We start from the raw sequence: 19,676 nt of genomic DNA, 5'->3' as shown, positions 1-19,676 counted from the left end.
CACTTTATCCACCCATCTGATTTTTAACATTCTCCTATAGCACCACATTTCAAAAGCTTCTAATCTTTTCTTCTCAGATACTCCGATTGTCCAAGTTTCACTTCCATATAAAGCGACACTCCAAACATACACTTTCAAAAATCTTTTCCTGACATTTAAATTAATTTTTGATGTAAACAAATTATATTTCTTACTGAAGGCTCGTTTAGCTTGTGCTATTCGGCATTTTATATCGCTCCTGCTTCGTCCATCTTTAGTAATTTTACTTCCCAAATAACAAAATTCTTCTACCTCCATAATCTTTTCTCCTCCTATTTTCACATTCAGCGGTCCATTTTTGTTATTTCTACTACATTTCATTACTTTTGTTTTGTTCTTGTTTATTTTCATGCGATAGTTCTTGCGTAGGACTTCATCTATGCCGTTCATTGTTTCTTCTAAATCCTTTTTACTCTCGGCTAGAATTACTATATCATCAGCAAATCGTAGCATCTTTATCTTTTCACCTTGTACTGTTACTCCGAATCTAAATTGTTCTTTAACATCATTAACTGCTAGTTCCATGTAAAGATTAAAAAGTAACGGAGATAGGGAACATCCTTGTCGGACTCCCTTTCTTATTAGGGCTTCTTTCTTATGTTCTTCAATTGTTATTGTTGCTGTTTGGTTCCTGTACATGTTAGCAATTGTTCTTCTATCTCTGTATTTGAACCCTAATTTTTTTAAAATGCTGAACATTTTATTCCAGTCTACGTTATCGAAAGCCTTTTCTAGGTCTATAAACGCCAAGTATGTTGGTTTGTTTTTCTTTAATCTTCCTTCTACTATTAATCTGAGGCCTAAAATTGCTTCCCTTGTCCCTATACTTTTCCTGAAACCAAATTGGTCTTCTCCTAACACTTCTTCCACTCTCCTCTCAATTCTTCTGTATAAAATTCTAGTTAAGATTTTTGATGCATGACTAGTTAAACTAATTGTTCTGTATTCTTCACATTTATCTACCCCTGCTTTCTTTGGTATCATAACTATAACACTTTTTTTGAAGTCTGATGGAAATTCCCCATTTTCATAAATATTACACACCAGTTTGTATAATCTATCAATCGCTTCCTTACCTGCACTGCGCAGTAATTCTACAGGTATTCCGTCTGTTCCAGGAGCCTTTCTGCCATTTAAATCTTTTAATGCTCTCTTAAATTCAGATCTCAGTATTGTTTCTCCCATTTCATCCTCCTCAACTTCTTCTTCTTCCTCTATAACACCATTTTCTAATTCATTTCCTCCGTATAACTCTTCAATATATTCCACCCATCTATTGACTTTACCTTTCGTATTATATATTGGTGTACCATCTTTGTTTAACACATTATTAGATTTTAATTTATGTACCCCAAAATTTTCCTTAACTTTCCTGTATGCTCCGTCTATTTTACCAATGTTCATTTCTCTTTCCACTTCTGAACACTTTTCTTTAATCCACTCATCTTTCACCAGTTTGCACTTCCTGTTTATAGCATTTCTTAATTTCCGATAGTTCCTTTTACTTTCTTCATCACTAGCATTCTTATATTTTCTACGTTCATCCATCATCTGCAATATATCGTCTGAAACCCAAGGTTTTCTACCGGTTCTCTTTATTCCGCCTAAGTTTGCTTCTGCTGATTTAAGAATTTCCTTTTTAACATTCTCCCATTCTTCTTCTACATTTTCTACCTTATCTTTTTTACTCAGACCTCTTGCGATGTCCTCCTCAAAAATCTTCTTTACCTCCTCTTCCTCAAGCTTCTCTAAATTCCACCGATTCATCTGACACCTTTTCTTCAGGTTTTTAAACCCCAATCTACATTTCATTATCACCAAATTATGGTCGCTATCAATGTCTGCTCCAGGGTAAGTTTTGCAGTCAACGAGTTGATTTCTAAATCTTTGCTTAACTATGATATAATCTATCTGATACCTTCCAATATCGCCTGGCTTTTTCCAAGTGTATATTCTTCTATTATGATTTTTAAATTGGGTGTTGGCAATTACTAAATTATACTTCGTGCAAAATTCTATAAGTCGGTCCCCTCTTTCATTCCTTTTGCCCAGCCCGTATTCACCCACTATATTTCCTTCCTTGCCTTTTCCAATGCTTGCATTCCAATCTCCAACTATTATTAAATTTTCATCTCCTTTTACGTGTTTAATTGCTTCATCAATCTCTTCGTATACACACTCTACCTCATCATCATCATGGGCGCTTGTAGGCATATAGACGTTAACAATCGTTGTCGGTTTAGGTTTTGATTTTATCCTTATTACAATTTACATTTACAACTATACAAAATATACTGACATAAATCTGAGAACCCCTTTTTTATCTGTTAAAAATGAGCAACTTCAGTTTTGTTTTACTAGTGTTGATCCTACGAATTACTGTAACTTTTATTCTGATCATCACATTTGGATGCTAATTTAACTCAATACCTCATTTCCATAGATTATGTCTCCTAATGCTCTGTATTGCAAGGTAGGATGGCCAATTTTGTTAGCAATATTTAATCCAGATGAGATAGAAAGCTAGAATTTCACACACATATCTATTTTCATAGAAAATTCGTTGTTGCAAATAATGAAAATTCAAAAAACCACACATGCATACAAAAGTCTTTAACCCAGAGTACCAATCAGCAGTGTATGCTGCTATGCAAAAAAATGAATAGCCTATAATGTGAAGATGGGTTATATATGGACAGCTGTCAATAAAGCACTGCTCTTAGATTTATGCACAAATACACTTGAGTCAGTTATTCATTTTGCTACATCATTATATTTCAGAAGAAATCAATCTATGATTGTATACAATTGTGTAGCTAGGTAATCATTTATACAACATGTTTAAAAGTGATAAATTAACACATTTTCCTGAGATTGTGTCCGAGAAGTGGTTCAAATGTCTGACACCATTGCAACATGAAATAGCAGAATAAATTATTAAAGCTGTTTTAGAATACTCTTGGTTATTTTACTCAAATTACAATTTAGTGTAAGTCATTTTATGTTTTAATTAAATACCATATACAATATTTTTCAGAGTTTTAAAATAGAAGTTTGAAAATCAAGCATTTGGTCATTAAAGATTGGTTTTTCAATTTACCGCAATCCTTCCTTACTTTGATTTATAAACGATTCTCTTCCAGAATCAGCGGATAATCAATTCTTGATAATACTTTGTTCACATTATACTACTAACATTTAAGAGTAGCTGAAATAAAAGCAAGCTAATAATTTGAGTAAACATTCCTGGTCTTATGAGTAATCAACAAATAATATTTAATTAAAAAAAAAAACAAAACAAACATGTGAAAATCCCCAATCCCCAATTTTATTAAAATGACAAAATAATAAACATCTGATTAACAAAGTATTCAAAAACTAGAATATAAATTTATTTATTTACACATTAAATTTATTGTGACTCAGAAAAATTTCAACAGCACACAATATGAAGAAATTATACTTTGGTCATTTGTTCAATATTCATAATAGTTAAAAAATAATAATAAATAAATAATCAAGAATAAAAAACATAAACCCTTGTTTTTCCTACTTTCAAAATTAGTAATGCATCATTTAAACAGAATTTTCAAAAATAGACATTTTATTTACCATAAATCATTTTAAATTAGACACATAAAAAATAGCTAAATTTCAAATATTTACATGGATGCATGAAAGAATGTAAACTAGATTAGAACTAAAAAAACACAAATCATTACTGACGTCATAATATATTGCATTAAAATTATACAAAACAGATTGCAATTAATAGACATAAAAAACAAACCATAACATGAAGGATTTAAATAGTAATTATAACCTTTATTACTATATACAGTGTATTAGTCAACAAAATGAGCTGCATATTCAGAGATTTTACGAACAACTGCTATGTACAGTCACAATCCAGTGGTACTAGTAAAGTAATTGCAACTTCTGCTGTGAGATTAGATTGCTGCTTTAAACATTATTGTCTGTGTGTATGGGCACAAACATATCATGATAGTGTTACGTAACATATTATTTATTAAGCTTTATTTATATTAATGAATAAGTTGAATTAATGAACCGTCATTTTAATTTCAATATTTAATAATAAAACATCAGTTTTTCATCTGCTTAATTATGGCTATTTTTGTATAAATAATGAATTTTATCTTTTGCCCTGTTATTTTGTAATAAGAGCAATTGTTTTCTTAGTCAATGAACTTTAAAACACAAGCATGATGAAGATATATTGTACTAAATGAAGTATATACAAGTAAATAAAGTATAAATTTCTTACATCAATTGTTTTGTTTTAAGTAATGATATTATGATGAATAGCGACGTGTGAATCATAGAATTATGGGGTAAAAATGGTAAAGTTTAAAATAGGCATGTTATAAGCATTATTTAATTTTTTAGATGTGTTATTATTAATAAAAACAAGTATTTTCTGTTCTTTGCACTGGAAATTGCAACAACTGTTGCTCAAAAATAGTCACGTGAATGTAAAGTGAAAATGCAAAAAAAACTCAAGTGAATGCGAAAAACCTCTACACTGTCAAATTCATCGTCTTGCGTTTAATATTATTAAGTTCATAGACAAAGAAAAAATGGATTATTAGTGCCTCTTGTAAACACGCTTGTAGAATGTTAAACTGCTGGTGTACAGTAATTGGCATCAGGAAAATCGAATATGATGCAGAGGCTAGTGGTTCTCAAATTCAAATGCTAAAGAAAAAAAAGAAATATACTCCCCATGATAAATATGAAATAGATGATTTTGATAGGTATGTTATTAAAAAAGAATTTCTTAAATATTTTGAATTCTATAAGGAAATACCTACTACTAGTGGTAAAATTCAGTTCCTGAAATTTACTGCTAGTAGGGAAACGCTAAGGAAAATTATACAATCTATCGAATTTCAATTCAGGAACTTTAAAAACAACAGACTTATTTTATATGATTGAGATGATGTAATCATGAAATGTGCATATTTTCTTAGTTATCAGAGAAAAATGCAACTTCTGAGCAAAGGAGACCAACCCATTTAGAAAAAAAATTTGAGACCATAATATGTCTCACATGTCATTAACAGAACTGAGAGCCACACTACATTAGATCCAATTTTGACAATTAATGTAGAAGGCTGGAGAAGATCAGTGTTGAAAGTTCAGGAGGATTCTTATTGGAAAACAGATGCATTAATGGAAGATGCCATTGAAAGCACAATTATAAATATAGGGATGGATGATGATGATGAGACATCAGGTAGTGAAGACAAATTGGAAATTAATTCTGGTGCAAGTGAAACGAGTCAAGCTCAGAAATCAAGAAGATAGTTCTACAGAAACTGGTTAAGGACTGCGTTAAGGTAGTATTGATCATTTAATTATTTAGTAAACTAATATAAAAATATTATTTTATTTTTTATTCTGCAGCTACATCCAACTTGTTGCAATTCTGTTGGCCTATATGTCCAAATTATTACTATCAGCTTTGAATATAATGCTGTGAACTATGATACCGTTTTAGTGAAAAATTTACTTGATTAAATTATTGTAATTCATTATAGGTTAAATTTATTTCATTTATGAATACAGTAATTTAAATTAATATTTCTGATTGTATTATTACTTAATCAGAAAGAAATTACAGGTTCCAAAAAAGAAAAAACAATCTATTTTAAACAGACAGCATTTCTTGTTTAGAATGGATTAACAAGCATGTCATTTTGTTCAATAAGACTAAGCCCAGACTGTACTGTTGTGTTATATCTCCATCTCTGTCTATAGCCAAACAAAACAAGAGTGCTGCAGTCCTCCACGAATATGAACTTTGCCTTGTCAACTTGTACATGAACATCTTAAAAATGAGCAAAATTAAAATCTAATGAAACAACCAAGATTAATATTTAAAAGAGCAGTGCCACTAGATCTGGATTTAATTTAATTTGAATTTGAGAATAATGCACAATTTCAGATCTTTATTAATAGACAGAATGTTAACTGCAAAAGATTAAGGATTTTAATTTTTTGCTATTAATACTGCAGTAATACAAAGTTTATACGTGAAATTAAACAAGGGATACAGGTAGCCCTTATGTGGAAAACTAACCATAGGTGTATAATTGATGAACAGGTAAATCATTTTTTGGTATAATTAAGTATATATAATATGAAAAATATATTTATAACAAAAACACAGTTTCATTATTTGCATAATTTAATTTCTGTGTGCTTATAGTAAATCAGCTATTTACTGAAAGCAATAGAAAAGGGGAAAAATTGGGCTATTTATTTAAAATGAATAAGTAAAATGCTGAACATTGATGTAAATATTAATAATAAATTCAGTCTTTATATAAAATAATACTGACTATGAAAAAAATAAGATAAAAAATAGTGGAAAAAATCTACACTCCAGCCAATATGACATATTTCTTTAAATGAGGTGTTTGGGATCGTGTTATCAGCTTCAAGAGTTTATGCTCATAAATAAACACATGAATTTACTACCTGATGTATATATAATCTAAAGTAATTTAATTTAATCATAAGTAAATAAGGTAATATCTGAATTTTTTAACTGAATTCCATCATTAATGTAACAAAAGTCTGAACTGAAAAGTCATGGGTTAAAATAAAATAAATAAGTTTTGCTAAATCAAGTCGGGTGTAGTCCAGGAGTCAGTTGCACCACATCTAAATAAGAAACATAAAAACAAAATTAATTAAAATGATCTAAACTTAATAAAAACAAAAGGAATATTAATACATTTTGTTTTTGTAAAATATTTGCAAAATAAAATTTCTTATTTCCTAAAATTTTATGTTACTTGGTATTCTATCAGTAAACATTTTCAAACTAAAATAAGTATAGTACTAGAAGCTCCTCAACAAAGAATTAAATTAATTACACATTCAGAATATGAGCTGAACATGCACATTCATTTTGTATTAATCATTTTCTACATGTAGCACATGCTTTATTGTTGCAGTTTAGTCAGGATAAATATGTCTGCTTTGTGATCTGCCAATAGAGACATTGTTGTTTTCTAAGTTAAATTATTTATTTATTTAAAATAGTTTTAAGCTTAATGATGAATATAATAATAAAAAATTAATACAGATAAATCACTTTTATCAATTTGAATAATTCCTTTTTATTAAAAAATTGCAAAAAAATATTATTTACTTTGCTGAAAATCATTACTTGTGCATCTAAAGTTTCATGAAAAGTAAACAATGAAAACATTTAAAATATTCTGATACTTAGAATCAGTCCAGATTCTAAATGAATGGAATGTGGATAACAAGTATAAAAATTCCATAAATTTTCTAAGTATATTTTAAAAATAATCAATCAGTTTTATAAAATCATGACTTTTCTGTCAATCAAAGTATACTATGAGAAAAATACCATTGTAGCTGTACCTTCAAAATAAATGCTCTAAATTACTTCGAGAAAAAATACCATAGTAGCGGTACCTTCAAAATAAATGCTCTAAATTACTTCGAGTTTAAGGAATGTCTCTGGCAAAAGTAAAAGCTGTGAAAGTGTGGGTAATAATAATACACACACACACACACACACATGAGTATGTTTTTTTTAACTTTTATATATATATTTTTTTAATTTATAGACTCACTGAGGTGTAGTCCAGATTCATTTGCACCATAACTAAATAAGGAACATGAAAAATATTAATTTAAAATAATTAATGTATAATTATAAAAAGAGAAGTGAATGAAAATTAATTACATGAAGCAAACTTAATAAAAATAAAAGGAACATTAAAACATTTTGTTTTCCTAAAATAACATAATATATCTTTAATTTAAAAATCCATTTATTTCAAAAACGAGCAAAAAAAAAATGTTCAACTTAACATACATTGTAGTATGATTTGAGGTGTTTCTGGGGTCATTTGAATACAATGAAGATGCTCTAAGAAGGGCGAGTAGATGTATACGTATAATATGATTTTTTATTAGCATTCAGTCTTGCAACCACTACTCATCTCGCATAATAAACTTCTCAAAGATGGAATTTGAAGGTTATGCAAAATAGATGGCTGTTGTAAACATAACATGATACCTGGTGTAAATACAATGATCAATTTTGTAAAAAATGTGAGAATAGTTCATGGAGACTAAAAATTAATTTCATGGGCATTTAGAGAAATTTGATGAAAACTGATTTTTAAATGTCAAAACCGTTTTAATCTTACAAGATTCTCAACATGATTATGTTAATAAATATACAGAATCAGTAAGTGACATTAATCAGGAAAATTACATATTTGATTAATATTTTCACTCATTTTGGTTAACATCTTATTTCTTTGTCTTTATCTGAATTTTATTGTTAAATTTTAATTTTAGATTACATAAACCTAGCAAAAATGGATGACCTATCTATCCTATGAAAAATTTCATAAATTTTCTAAGTATATTTTAAAAATAATAAATCAGTTTTATAAAATCATGACTTTTCTGTCAATCAAAGTATACTATGAGAAAAAATACCATTGCAGCTGTACCTTCAAAATAATTATTATATTTCTTGAACCTAAATCATTGATTACATAAATATAACAAAAAAGTCTACAAAAAATACATGTGGAAACATGGTATATGTACTATAATTTACTTTTTTTATACAGTAAAATAAACAATCTTATAACTTTATTAACAAACAGTTTTATTCTTCAGTAATAAAACTTTTCGTACAAAAATTCCACAGTAAATTCCTATTTTGTCTCTATTAATATAGTACAGAGAACATTCATCAATTTTCATTTTTATTAACAAATAGTTAAAGTTATTATTTTATTCCAAAAAGGTCTCTATGTCTAACAGCCTTTTTCATTTAGGGCCCACAGGAAGATTCATTTCTTGTTCATGTAGCAAATGGACCTGTAACTTGTGATATTTTTGTTTTACCAAATCAGAATGTATTGTTAATAAGAGAAAATATTGGTCAGTAAACAATATCAATGAGTAACTAGTTAGTGTTAAAGTGTAACTTTATGTACCATTTTATTAATCTTATACCTTCCTTTTGTAACATTAAAACATATTCTAACTTAGAAAAACCCCAGTGTATAAATACAAAATTCAAATGTTATTATTCTGTGGGTTTTTTGAATGCACAATATAATGTGCATGTTTAGAACACATCATTATTATTGTGATTGCTTATACAGTTAACTCAGCAAGATTGCTTAATGTCCATGAAAATAGTAAAAGAAATATCGGAACTTATATATTAGCCCATCGATCAATAAATTGCAAACTTTGGGTTATTGTTAAAGCCACCTGATATAACCATTTACATTTATTTATTTTATAAATATAATTTAACCAAACTTAACCTATGTCAGCCAACCTTGATTAATTAACACAGTAATGTTTTGAGTATTTAAATAATAAATTAAGTAATTATTTAAACAATCAAAACGTTACTGTTAATTGGTCGATGTTAGCGAGCGAAGCGAGTGTGGGTTAAGTTTGGTAATTTATATCTATAATTATAAGCAATAATGCTTACATTTTTAATATGTAAAATATATTAATGACCCTGTAACTTTGAAGTATTTTCAAAGTTACATAAGATCATAATCGTTATGATCGACGGGCTAATACGTAAGTACCGAAAATTATAAAAAACTGTGAGTATGAGATTATATAATATACACTCAAATATTATTTTACAATCATTACCAGCTCTTGACTGCTCTATCACCAAGCTTTAATTCTGACCTAAATTTAAATTAAATTGAATTGGCTTATTTAAGTTGGTGACTTTATTTGTATTTTACTTTATTGTAAATTATTTGTTATATGGATTTCTCAATACGTCGACGGATGATATTTTTTTAAAACGTAAAAATTAAATTAATAGCAACATGATTCATTAGTTGTCAAATTCCTTCTTAAAATAGAATTTAAAGAAATATGACATCATGCCTGAAAAATGAGCCAACGTTTTCTATACAAAGAGTGTTACATTTGTTCACACAAACGTAACATTCTTTGTATACAGACTTGGACAATTCGGAGAAATAGTGGTGGGATTAGACCTGTGACACCATCGGAAAGCGTCAGTTATATGCGGGACTTCGTCGTGGTTGGATGAGTGTTGCGAGTATTAAAAAAAAAAACTGATCGGGAAAATTATAGTGATTTGTACGATATACAGATATGAGAATTGGATACCAAAGGCCACTTCGATTTATCAGAAGATTTCTTATCCGTTGATTTTTTTTATAACATTAAACAATTTTATTATTGAAATTATAACATGTTAAAATGACAAATTATATTTAAAATTAATTTTGGATTGGCAAATTCCTTACCATAATAAGTATTAATAAGATATTTTGTTTAATTTACATGTATACAAGTAGTTATGTAATAGCGGTTCTACGAACTTAAGTAGACTAGTTATGGGACTTCTGAGTCAAATATGTTTATTGTCATTTTTATTTATTTTTATGAGTAACGTGTATTATCCGTAGCTGTTAGAAATATTTTTTATGTGCTGAGTTATTGTAATTTTTTTTTGTAAAGAGAGAAGCATAAGCAACATAGTTCTAGTACATTGTTTCGTAAATCCCAACATAGTAAGTTTATTTGTTTATTAAAAATTTATTCTTATAAAATTTTGTTTCAGTTTTATTTAAATTTGATGTATTACATGAGGCTCACAGCTGGTTGTTAGAGACCCACATACTAGAAACAAGTAGTGGCTTCTTAACAGCACTATTGAACTTTTAAGAGATTAAGCGATTCACTAATTTTCATTAGGTTACAATCTCAATAATTTATGTTTGCTTAAAATGATGGGAGGTGGGATAAGAACACATATTTAGCATCACAGCTAGCATTTTCAGCAGTTGTTATAACAGGAATTTATTTTAGGGAATGCCGAAGATATATGTAGCTCATGTGAAATGTACATCATTGGTATACAAGTATAAGAGTATACTCAAACACAATTATAATTATTTTCAAATATTAGGCATAGATGATAAAAAATTATTGCATTACTATCAACAAACATAAACTTATAATTACATACATTTATATAATTCATAATACAACGAAAAAGACACTTTGAGAAGCCAACCTGTTCCAATAAGTGGGTTAGTATTGACCAGTCTAATGATGGGGCGATTAGAAATAATTGTTTGAAAAATAATATATGTATGTGCCCTAGATCATCATCAATTTCATTTTTCAGCAAATATTATCTTCATATTATTTTAGAAGACTGAGAATTTTAGGAGAACATTGTTTTTTTAAAAATATTTTCATGTATTTTAAGCAATCTTTTATTTCGTTATCGATGTTGCAGAGAAATACCATTTACGTACCCCCCACGAGGTGGGGGAGTGTCGGATTCAGCTAGATGTTATTATTCAGAGTATGTGTGCCCGCACCCTACCGACTAAAACTCCGGTTTCACCGTTCCTCTCCATCTGGGGCCGGTTTGCAAGTATATCACAACCCCGGGGATGACAAGGCGGGGCTTAGGAGTCCCGCAACTTCATTTCCGCCGCCCACCCGCGCAAGCACAAACATAGCGACTCCACTGAAGGTTGTCCCTCACCCCATCACCTTCCGACTCTTGCTACATTATTCTGAATGTTTCGTCTCGGACTGTTTTAGTTCACTGCTTCAACTAATTAACTATAGTTTAATCAATAATCTAGATAACATAATGACTTACTGTACTCACTTTGGCTAGTATTTACACCCTAAGTCGCTGTTTACCTTTTTTCGACATTTGTATCATCCGCTACTTGCTCGGAGACTACCGGAGTCCCCCCGCTTCATCACTACCGCCCATCCATGTAAACACAAACGAGTGGCAATTCCACGAGGGACTGTCTTTCACCCCTTTGCGACACCCGAAACGGCTGCCGAGGTTCTGTTGCATTCGACTCACTTGTCGTCTAACTCTCCTTTCTTCATCATTTTCTTTCTGTTGTAACACTCTATAGACAAAATTAGCCACGGCCGCAAATCGCTCACTTCCCATTAGCATTATATTAATTACATTGTCATGATTAGTTTGTCCTGTTACTGTTGTGCTTTCTCGTCTATCCTTCTCCCATCTACTACAGGAAAAGATGACATGTTCTGCTGGTTCTCTTTCATTGTAGTACCGACACTCCGGACTATCTGCTCTGTGTTTCGCAAATAAGTACGCTCTGAAGGAGCCGTGACCGGTCAGGAAATGTGCGAGACAATAATTTAGCTCGCCAAATTCCCTCCCGATCCACGGCCCAATCTCACATATTAATCGTCTCATCCATTCACCTTTACGCAAAACAGTCCACCTTACCTGCCACTCCTCTAACAGCTCACGATATGCCTCCTCTTTCCTTGTATCTTCGTCTATCTTCACCCGTGAATCAGCCAACTGCTGCAGCGAAAACACCCCGGCGACCACAAATAAAGACTCCGTGGGCACCGAGGAGTAGGCATACACAATTCTAAGGGCTATCCTCCTTTATACTCCCTCCAGCTGTTGTCTGTTACGATCATACCTCAGAGCTCTGTACCATACCGGTACACCGTACAGTAAAATGGAATTCACTACGCGTGAATACAATCTCCGTTTAGAGGCCCGTGATCTAGCCGTAATTCTCAGCAATCTGTTCAGGCTTTGAACTTGTTCGACTTTTACCCGAACTTCCTGGAAATGAACCATGAAGGACCTTCTATGGTCCAACCACATCCCGAGGTATTTTGTAGTCTTAACTGCCTGAATCGGCCCTTCATCGGTTACAATCGATATAGGTCCTATAATTCTCCTACCCGTCATAGATAGCTGCTGTTTTTCCACGTGATTGAAGCATGTGTGGCTTTCATCCATCTACTAACCATGACTAAAGCTTCATTTGCCGCCTTCGCAACATCTTTTTTTTTGCTGCAACCACCAAAACGAGGTTGTCGGCAAACGCTACTGCCTTCACCCCTTCCAGGTACTCTAGGCGTAAGATCCCGTCAAAAGTACTATTCCATAGTATAGGGCCCATGACTGAACTCTGAGGTAGCACACTAGAAACTTTAAATTTGAGCTCATTGTTGCCCATACGGTACACCAAGATTCTATCCTGCAGATATCTTTGAATCAGTCTTCTCAGGTATGCAGGCACATTGACTTCTTTCAACACCTTGAATATAGCCTCCCAACTGAGAGAATTGAATGCATTGTGCAATGCAATATGATCACTAGGATTTGACGCGTACACTAAGTACCTTTCACCACATTATTGACAATTTTAATCACCTCTTTTACCGCATCAGTGGCTGATTTCCTCGACCGAAAACCAAATTGCCGTTGCTAAGGCCACCTCTCTCTTCAATGTACTTCCTCAGTCTCGCCTCTAACATTCGCTCTAATAAATTGCAGAGATTAACTAAACAGATCGGTCTACAGGGTACTGCGCCCTCCGGCGCCCCAGGTTTCTGTTTTAAGACGTCGCGATGACTGCCAAGAAGTAGGGATATAATCACCCTTTAACATGTTATTCATTACGTCTGGAATAGTAACTGGAGGTTCCTCTACCAGGATCCGGACGACTTCAACCAAAATGCCATCCGGACCCGGACTCTTATGCACTTAATTTTTTTATCTGCAGTCTTAAGCTCCAGCATGGTAAACAGCGGTATATCGTCAGCTATTTCTTTTCTGGTAGGCTCTGTTCGTTCCGGAAAGAGCTTCTCGACGTATTCTTGTACCCTATCCTCCGTAATCACCGGTAACCGTCGACCTAATCTTCCTGATACCAACTGGTAGCCCCTCCCCCACAGATCCCTGTCAATGTTCTCACATAGTTCCTTCCAACATTTAGTCTTGGCTTTTTTAATAGCTAATGCATACACGGATCTGGCTTCCGCGTACTCCTTTTTGGCACTGTCCTTACGAGATTGACAGTCAGTCTAGTTGATCTTTGTAACACTCTTTTGGATACCCAGGCTCTTTTACGTAGTAATTTCAGTTCAAGTCCCCAGTACGCGTCTTTTTTCTGGTACTTTTACTAGAACTCTCGCCTTATCGAATTCTGCGGTGACTATTACTGTCAATTTTTCTGGATCTACTATGTCGGCCAACTTTATACCACTTTTATCACTTCAAAAAACCGTATTCTCAAGGTGATTACTCTTTTCAGCTTCACTAGTCTTGATTCTGTTGTGACCTCATATGCTATTATGAGGTGATCCGACAGGCTTTCTTCTTCTAGTATTCTCCAGTTACATAGGGTGGAGGCATGCTCTTCGGAAACGAAGGTGAAGTCAATCGAAGAGCTGGCGTTCCCATTCCAAAAGGTTGGCTTATCCTCATTCATGCATGTCAGTCTTAAAGCATTGATTTTATCAGCTAGATACTGCTCCTCTACGTTACGTACTGTCCTCGCAAACTCTGGTGACTTTGCATTAAAATCGCCACCCAATTTTATCTCTTTTTGTCTCTTTTATCTCTGAGTTTCTGGATCTCATTTCCCAGTTCATCAATCAAGGTCACAAAACTCGAGAATCCCGAATTCGTTGAGTGATATACAACAAAGATCACCGTATCGTCCAGATCCGTCCATACATAATCCTTGCCAGACTGCATGTACCTACCGGTGTCCCCATTGAAGGGAAACCAATTGCCGCAACCATGTTCTCATCTCTGATCCATTCGGACCGAGTAATCATTAACGCGTTAAGTTCGCTGCAATGCCTACTCTCTGTTGCATCGCTATCTCCCAGCAGTTTCTGTCGTGTGCCCCTCTGCTGTGGTTCATGTTTAACTGCAAGATCTTCATTTCTGGGGCGCACATCTATTCCTGTCCAATGGCCCTCCGATTCGCATATCGCACATGTCATCGGGCTGGTGCATTGCACGCTGTTATGGCCTGGTCTTCCACAGCTGAAACATAATTGGGTCCTGCCTTCTCCTTTGCATGTCGCAGAGACGTGGCCTGAACCCCAACAACGAAAACATCTGTCCTCTGGCACGCGAATGTACGCACGGCAAAGCACCCAGCCGATCCGTATACGAGCTCCTGTTAATTTCAACGCTGCTGTATAGGTCGTGATTACTGTCACGTTTTTTGTCTCCCCAAAAGCTGGTCTGATTGATATAAGCTTAAAGTCGTTTGTTCCACCAATAATCTGGGCTATAGCGTCTTTGATGTCCTGTTCAGTTGTATCAAAATCGATGTCTTTCAAATGAACGACTGTCCTCCTTCCACCTCTTGTCCACTTGCAGGTCTTCAGCTTTGTTACGCAACATAATGGTGAAGTCTTCGGCTTTCTCCTTCCCCTTAACCTGGATGCATAGTTCTTGCGTTGTTTCCCTTCCTGAGTGAAAGTACCTCTCCCGCTTCTTCACGATTTACAGTCTGCTTTATTGTCTTTAGATCTGCATATGACCTACCTTCCGTCTTGACCACTGTTGTCCGGCTATCCTCCACGGGTGGGGTAGAGCGTTTGATCCCCCAACTCTTGTCTTCCTGACTAGGTTCTGATTTTGCAAGTAGGACTCGTACTTGGTCTCTTCTATCTTTTGTTAAGTAGACTAACATCTTCCTCACTTGATTCTCCAGTCTGCCACCCGGCAACGTGAAGGTCGCTTTTTTGGTGGATTCAAGTATTTTCCTCATAGCTTTTAGTATTGTCATTGCCGCATTTTCTTCTCCTTTGTTTCGTAGTATATAATATATCTACTTGCGTGAATTACGGATTAATCTCGTCCTATGATGTCTAAGTCATTCTCAACTATGTCTCCAGCCACAACAGCTACTACACCACGAGTGCAATCTCTTCTCTCGGCTTGATTAGATAGATCGCGAAAGTTGATTATGTCTCCTTCGTCTGGAAGCTCCTCGAATTGAGGTACCCGGGAAATTATTTCTACCGGCCACCATCTAGCAGATAACGTGATCAAGTCTTTATTCAACAAGTCCTTATCGAGTTGATCTCTTATCCCTTGTTCACGGGATCCTTCGGTCTGCGTTGCTTGTGTAATCGTTGCCATGGGCGGAGACAACTCCATTAGACCCTTCAACCCCTTGTAAATCCTATACAATTCCATCTCATGGGTTGTTATATACTTTGCTAAACCTGCACCGTAATTCTGCTTTAAATTGAACACCAGAAGCCCCAACTCATCCCCGTTACGGGTTCTCCTCTTCAGAGAACATCTGTCTGGATCTTTTCTTGCCTTTACCATACTCTCGCTTCGGCTTGGGAGGTTCTGGGAGCTTTGAGCTACCTGTTTCACTGTCTCCGTTAACGACAGCGATCTTCTGCGCTCTATTACTTAACCACGGGTCCGAACGCGAAATAAATGTGCGGAGCGTCTTCAGCGCCCAATTCCGCGTTCCTGGAGTACCCACTCGTCGAAATCGCGGGAGGTCGGTAAAATGTAGCCACCCAAATCCGGGGTCGGATTTTGGTGTGGTTGGAAAGGGGAAGGGGGGTCCGGATCGACATAGATCCGAAGTGGTTCGGCAGGATTTGAAGAAATAATGGAGTTATAGCAGGATAAAGTTCCCCTTATAATAGAGGCTACAACTTAGAATAATTCACTCACCTGAACTTGATGTAAATTTTGCAAGTTGAACTGACGTCACTTCTAAACTAATAAACAACTGTCTTGTCTAAGCATGTACAACAATGAAACTATTGAATATAGTCCCTATTGCCTATGGTAATAAGGTCTATCCTGAGAAAATCTTGTAAAAAAGTCATCCGTCATCCATAAACTCGAAAAACTTAATGAACATGTTCACAGTAATTCAAACCACAATCGCTAACATCCGCATAAAAAAAAAAACCATGAAAAAACCGTCCAAAAACCACCAAATAGCGGAGCAACCGACAACATGTATTTCCCGTATGGAATCACTTACTCAACTAGTTAAGCAATCTTGCACACTCAAAAGTTAACAATATAACCGTTCAAAATAATATGAATTCAAAATGTGTACATTATATAGTATGCATACTAAAATGAACAGGCTACATTAATTTCTTCAACTGACCAGCATATATTCATCCTTATGATTACTATTACAGAAACCACCATCCTATCAATTTACAACATATACCTTTTAAAGCTATGCCTACTATGGTTTTATAGTGTATCCACTAATAAAATACAAAACACAAACAAAATATTATAAGTATAATTAAATGATACTCCATAACAATATAACAAAAAATAGCAACAAGAACTACCTAACCAAATTAAAAGAAATAAAATATATATATGTATATTTATCACAAATAGTATCTACTCAACTAAAGACAAAAATTCATAACTATACAGTTTTTATAACTTGGTTAAAACAAAAATATTTATATTAACTGATTTGTATGGTAATTCTTCTGGAAGTCTGTATAACTAGTGCAGCCTTGTTGTTGCAGTTAGGCAGCTGCATCCCTTGCTCAGTACAGTAACTCTTCTTAAGGGTATTATCACATCTATTTTAAAGTGATGTACAACTGACACGAATACTGTACAAATCAAATTAAAAATTATTTAACACCTAATAATAAAAAAAATAATTTATTTGTGGAAAAGTACAATAAATTGATAATTACTATTACTTAATATATTATTTCTTGTTATAAAAATTAAAAGTAGAGAAAAATATTAATTAATTATTCTCATTAATGAATTAATAAAAATTTACATTAATGTCATAAATAATTCAGTCTCAATCAAATGCATATTAAGTCCAATAAAGCATTATAGGCCTGCAAAATTAAGATATCTGAACAGTACACATGATTCTAGTCGTAATATGAACAGTTGATTTTTTACACACTCACTCACATATAGAATCTCAAATTTTTAACATGAAAACCTAAACATCAGATTCACAATATAGTGGGGATCACAAACAAAACAAATCTTTAAAATGTTTTATTCAATACGTGCATTGAACTACCTTATACTGGAAGGCATATATGGTGTTGTGTGTTCCACAAGAAAGATTTTTAACAATATATTATAAAATTCTGTAATTTGTAAAATAAGTACAATTTTAATTGTACACTTTAATTTATAAAACATTTTACTTTTGTTTCAGAAAGAAGAAAATTTTCTAAGTCAAGGTTAACATGTCATCAAACATTTACAAAAATTATACATAAATTATTTACCAAAACATCTTATTTAAAAGAAGATTGATAATATTTATAATTACACCAGAAAAGCTACCATAACAGCATGAAAACTACAAAAAAAAACTTACAGTTTAGAATCACAATTAACCAAAATTATTATTAAAACCTTCTTAATTTTTACCTTTTTTTCTAATGTTTTTGAATGAAAATTGGAGTTATGCAAGACATGTAAACAAGTCAATAATAGTCAAGCTGTGGAGCTGCAGCGAAAAGCAATTGGTATGTGAGGTACACCTTAATAAAAACAAGCAACTGTGAAAGGATTACAATACTACTAAACACTTAAATATATCACACTGTTTTTTTTTTTTTTTTTTTTTTTTTTATAAAATATTTTCTTTATGAAAAACACTTTCCTACAATAAATAACATGTTAAATTCAATGAAATTGCAACAATAAATTTAATATAAATAATAAAAAGGTTACTGTTGGCAAGTACCCATACGTACTGCGCTAGTATTAATTATTTACAATATATTATTGTAATGTAATCTGTAGTAAGTTAGAGGAGGAGTAAATTGCTGACTCCCCGACCAGAAGAGACAAAACAAACAACAGCCATACAATAATAATCATTATTATTACTATTATACAATTCATGATGGACAGAATTTCTTACAAGGATTCAGTTTATTTATATGAACTGGATATACTTTCATATGTAATAAATATAAATAAATTTAGAAAATAAAAAATGAACATGAGACATTAAATAATTTCAGAGAATGTAGATAAAACTGCTCAAAGAAAAAATACAGTTGGCTGTGGTACTTCTTAAAAAGGAAGATTAAATTATACAAAAATAATTGGTGGTAAAAGACTGACTGGATATAAATCTTAGTTTACTCATGTTCATTACATGATTAATGAACATTAAAAGAAAAATGATTTCTCATATTAAAAGAATTGATAATCCATTTTTCTGGTATCATTCATTGTTGAACAATCAGAAATGCTATTATATAAATATAAAAAAATTGCCATAATGCGTCCTTAAAAAAGATTACAAGTGGCAGCACGTAAGAGCATAAAAACTAAGGTGTTGTAGAGAACCACTATCAAAACAGAAAAATAAAAAAAATTATACATGAAAATTAAATTAAAAAGTAGATAAACATTTAAAACAAAAAAATTAAAAGGTGGACTAAAAGGTGGGTCAAAAAACTAGATTGAAAGGATACAAAAATCAGATAACTAGCTGACTGTCAATTTCCAATTAGAACTTGAAAATGTTAATGTCATGCAAAATTCTATCTTTATTTAAATTAATTAACAGATTTACATATGCGTCAGGAACCATGACCAAAATGGCTGTAGATGACCCGATGGAGGGGAATGAATTTCTTGAGTAACTCATAAAATGCAATAAATAGCTATTCCCAGAAATAAGAAGAATGCTCTTCCAGGCTTATTGGAAAAGTAAAATAAGTAAGTTTTCCTCAGT

The 19,676-nt window shown here is 32.7% G+C and overlaps 1 protein-coding gene across 1 annotated transcript in view; it reads right to left on the bottom strand.

Annotated features, from left to right (window-relative positions):
- Positions 1 to 17,224: 17,224 nt before the first annotated feature.
- The window catches only part of LOC142319470 (tectonin beta-propeller repeat-containing protein 2), a 104,402-nt gene continuing 101,950 nt past the window's right edge, over positions 17,225 to 19,676 (bottom strand). The window contains exon 23 of the mRNA XM_075356788.1: positions 17,225 to 17,556. The gene's annotated coding sequence lies outside the window, so the exon portion shown is untranslated. The remainder of the gene's footprint in view (positions 17,557 to 19,676) is intronic.

The sequence above is a fragment of the Lycorma delicatula genome, chromosome 2, assembly GCF_047948215.1.
Source record: "Lycorma delicatula isolate Av1 chromosome 2, ASM4794821v1, whole genome shotgun sequence".
NCBI lineage: Eukaryota > Metazoa > Arthropoda > Insecta > Hemiptera > Fulgoridae > Lycorma > Lycorma delicatula.
Note: the sequence above shows the minus strand (reverse complement) of the source record. Positions and strands in the feature narration are given on the sequence as shown.